This window comes from Ailuropoda melanoleuca, chromosome 10, assembly GCF_002007445.2.
Source record: "Ailuropoda melanoleuca isolate Jingjing chromosome 10, ASM200744v2, whole genome shotgun sequence".
Taxonomy (NCBI): Eukaryota; Metazoa; Chordata; class Mammalia; order Carnivora; family Ursidae; genus Ailuropoda; species Ailuropoda melanoleuca.
Window position 1 is genome coordinate 85060435 of NC_048227.1, and position 4464 is coordinate 85064898.

A 4464-nucleotide genomic window follows, 5' to 3' on the forward strand; every position below is an offset into this window, starting at 1 on the left:
CTGTTGTAAAATCAAAATCTGGCTATGTAACTCACGGCCAATAGGGAAACAGAGAGGATGGCCCTTGACTGGGCCCCTACTTACTTGCCCGCCTCATCTCTTGCCATTCCCACCCTGACTTCCGCTTGAGCTTTGCTCTGGCCTTACTGCGTGCCTTCCCCAGATGCACAGTGCTCCCCGTCATCTGCTTGCCCAGCCCCCTGCCCTGCTTGGCTAACCTCTCCTCTACCTATGCCTTCACATTTCAAGTGTCCATCTGGCTGGCTTTGCACGACCCCCTTTCAGCCATGAGTTTGCTGCCCCCTCCTCCTTTGCCTCCGTGACCCCTTGGGCACAGCAGGCCTCTTAATATTGCCCTCCTGGAATATAAAAACTCTTTGAAGAACAAAACAATTGTTCTACAGGATTTTACACTCAGAGCTCGAAAAATAGCAGACACCCCATTAATGTTTTTTAGATAAATGATGAGTGCATAATAAATAGCTAGAGCTCAGAAGAAGAAATAGAGGCGAACTCACATGTCTGAGTGACAGAGTGAGTCTTCTAATCTAGGATTATTTCCCATAAATCATATATTTATGGTCACAGAGACCGTATAGATGTACACAAGTTGGAATAGAATCTTTATAGTGTGAGATGTTTTACAGGCCTTTCGATTTTTCTCTTTTGCTATAGAATGGTAGTTAGTGCTCCATGACAGCAAGGGAAATGAAAAGCCAATGTGGCTAACAGAACAGGTGTAATAAAGGGAGAAGTGGCTGGGGAATCGGGACCTGGCCATCAACTCTCCAAGCTACGTCTCTCCGAGCATATAACTTCCCACAGGCTCGGCCTCCCGCTCCACAGAACGTGTGGATAGATTAGATGATGTTTAGAGTCCTGCCTACCTCCGTCACTCTATTGTACTGCATGTGTCACAGTGCCCATTAAGCCACTTCCTCCTTCAAAAGCTCAGTGAGCAACTGGTGAACATCCTGAGAGGTAGGACATGTCCCAAAGCATGACACGGCTCTCCTGGATGGCGCACAACTGAAGGGCACACCGGGCTGTTGTCAGATGCAGATGTTTTCCCCCAATAGTAGATGGACCCAGTGTGAGGGGTGGGAAGTTGTCCTGGTGTCTCCCACAGAAGCCTGTCCCGAGGGTCTGTCCTGTAGTTTGTCCCTGGATGCTGACAGGAAATTCTCTGCCCCACATCTTCTACCGAGGAATGCGCGCCTGGCAGAGACGTGTCCAGTCCTGTAGAGGAGTTGCCTACCCTCTCTGCCACCCGCTGCAGCTGGCTGGATTAAGGTGGCATGTGTCACAATCACAGTCAAATTTAAGGCTTGTTAAAAACCTGTGGCATGACCTCATGCAAAACACATGAGCTGCCATCAAGCTCTTGAACTGGGAAATACTGAAAGAATGGGGCAACTAACCCTATTCATTCTGGTGGTGGCAACAGGAGCTGAAAAAAGACATGAGAAAGAAGCCCTGAAGTCAGGTAGGAACTGTAAGGTGTCAGGGTAACCTGAAGTCATAGGGAAGCAGCAACTGTAGTTTGCAAAAACCGAAAGGTTTTACTCACACCTAGGAGTTTCTGAGGGATGAGGTAAGCAATCTGGAGTAAGGAACAAGCAGGTTAGAAAGACGAGAACAGAGTGGACAAGGAGAGAAAGACCACAGCGGTCAAACCCATATGTTCCTGCTGCTGGCATCTGGATGGCTGTGTGGGACCTGAACAGTCTTCTGGTCCAATTTCATGCTCAGAAAGTTCTGGTGCTACCACAGTTCCTGTTCTTATTTCTGTGAGGTTCTTTTTCTAGGGTTTATCTTTACAACAACCATTCATTCCTCCCTCATCTCTTTTTGGGACCTAGAAGTACCTGACGCAGACACGCTTAAGGCAGGACTCCTTAATTCTGCTGTGTGGGTTTGATTGCCACCAACTTTCTCTCCTTGTCCACTCTGTCTTGTCTTAATTCATTGCTCTGGCCATTGGTAGGCATTCGGGTGTCCGAGAATCCAGGCCATTCTTTCTCCACACTCAGGTAACTTTTTCATTTGCACAGCACAGCTCCTTCAACAGGCAGCGACCCAGTTCCCCACATGCTGATATTGATGGAAATACTGAAATTTGAGTTCTACAATTTGGGGCTTATGGACTCCAAGGAAACTCTGGATGGCCTTCAAGGTCTAGAAATCCTCTGAAATGGTATGCAGTGTGTGTGTGTGGGGGGGGGCTCACGTGCACAAGAGAGAGACAGAGAGAGAGAGAGAGAGAGATTTTTCTGAGAGTTTCCATAACTTTAATCAGAATCTCAGAGTGATGCATAACAAGTTAAGATCCTACAAGTTAAGATTACTCATTTATCACTAGCATAGCTGGGGTGCCAAAGAGCTCAGTCTCTAGAATCAGAACTGTGACTGAAATCCCAGCTGTACCGCTTACAATTGAGGTAGCCTTGAATATTTCTCTTCCCCTATATCTTATGTTATTCATGCATGAAATGGGTCTAATACCAATAGCACTTACATATAGGAGTGTTAGGATTAAAAGAGATAACAGACATAATGTGCTTAGCACAGCTCCTGGCATATAGCGAATTCTTAGTGATGGTGTATATTACATTTTTTATTATATTTAATAAATATAAATGTGATCATTGCTTCATTGTCATGTGTTTTCAAGCTCTGAATATTTATGTTTTATTACTGAGGATAATTTTTTTTTTTTTGTCAGAGAACTAGGAGACTAGAGGAGAGGACCAATAAACAAATACAATTTTTCAAAAGCAGAATTTTTATTCTCTAGTGAAGCATAGCAGGAAATGCTTCTAAGTGGGTGCTTATAGTTTATAAAATGTATAAATAAATGTATAAAATACTGATGAGGCAAATTTATCTATTTTATACTGATGAGTATCATTTTATATATCACCATAATCATTAATAAAAATGAGATGAATTTAAAGTCAGCTGCTTATAGGTTAGTGAAATACTGAAATGACTAGAGTTTCACTTAACTTGAAGAATTGTTACCACTTACCATACACACATTTAATACCTACTGGTTCGCCATGGAGGAATAACTAAGAAACCAAATGTGCTGACTTAGAGTTTGTAGGAATGTTTCAATACAGCTGCTTTCACTTGATTATATTTCTTTAACGCCTGGTAAACTGCGTCCAAATGGGAGAGAGATGGCACCATTTTCTCAGTTGACTTCAACTAAATCCCCACGCTGTGGAATCAGATTTCCCAGGAATCTGCCTGGACTCTTAGGAGTGGTGGGAAGGACCACGGAGCAAGAGTGAGCATGCAATCAGCTGGGGCGATCCAGCTGGTTCTATCTAACAGGTAGCTTCTGATGAGGCCTCCATGGTGGAGAAAATCCATCCTTAGAATTCCTGACGGGAGGCCCTTGACTTTTCATTTGACAGGTGGTTAGTCAGGTGTATGTGAATAATCATTATACGGGAAACAAACCCAGCAAAACAAAACCCAACCCTACTCATGAATGTGAAAAATGTCATGTTTCCAAAATAGTGATATCCAGCCTGCGTTTTGAAGGTAAGAGGCACAAAGGTGGTTTGTACCAATGCAGCCCAGTGTTCTTATTCTACCAGGTGGAAAAATTAAAAGTAGAGAATTTTCTGGCCCTCATCCAGTAGCCCAGCCTCTATTGACTGGGTCTATGACCTGCCATTGCTCCAGCCCGCATGGATATTTGGCTGGACTTCACATCTGTGTAGGACAAATGTCCTGCCACTCGCAGATCTAATGGGTACTAGCAGTCAAGACGAAGATGTTGATGGTGGTGATGCTTTTAGCTGGGTGCTCTTTTGATGAATATTTGTACATAATTTTTAATCTAAAGGGCTCAGAAAGCACTCTGGTAGTGGGCTTCTGTCTTACCTCTGAGAGAATGCCCCTTGTGTCCGTGGTCTGCACCTGCCCTTGGCCACGTCCATGTTTAGGGCCAGTGGCCAGTAATTTGTTTAGGGGCAAGGCTGTTGCACAGCAGCTGTCCTTCAAACATGTTGAGAACTGATTCTGACCCTCGTCCCAATCCTTCCTTAAGACGTCCTCATGGAGGACACTGTATCGGGACAGTGTCCAGCTCAGGAGAGGAACTAGTTAGGTACTCTGGCAACGTTTGGTTAAGCTCTTTGTAATGAATACACGAATGGCTTCTTCGTACAATGATCAACCTTCTCCTTCACCCCGTGATTCTCTGTGTTTTTTTTTTTGTTGTTGTTTTTTTGTTGTTTTTTTTTTTTTCCTTTTGGAGGGGGACAGAGACAATTAAGGGATTTGGAAAATTCTTTAATACATTACTGGTACAATAGTTCTCCCTCACCCCTGGTTTGCGTTCTGTGGTTTCAGGTACCCAGGGTTTCAGTCACTTGTGGTCAGCCTCGGTCCAGAAGCAGCTGATGCTCCTTCTGAGATATTGCCAGAAAGTCAGTTGTAGCCTAA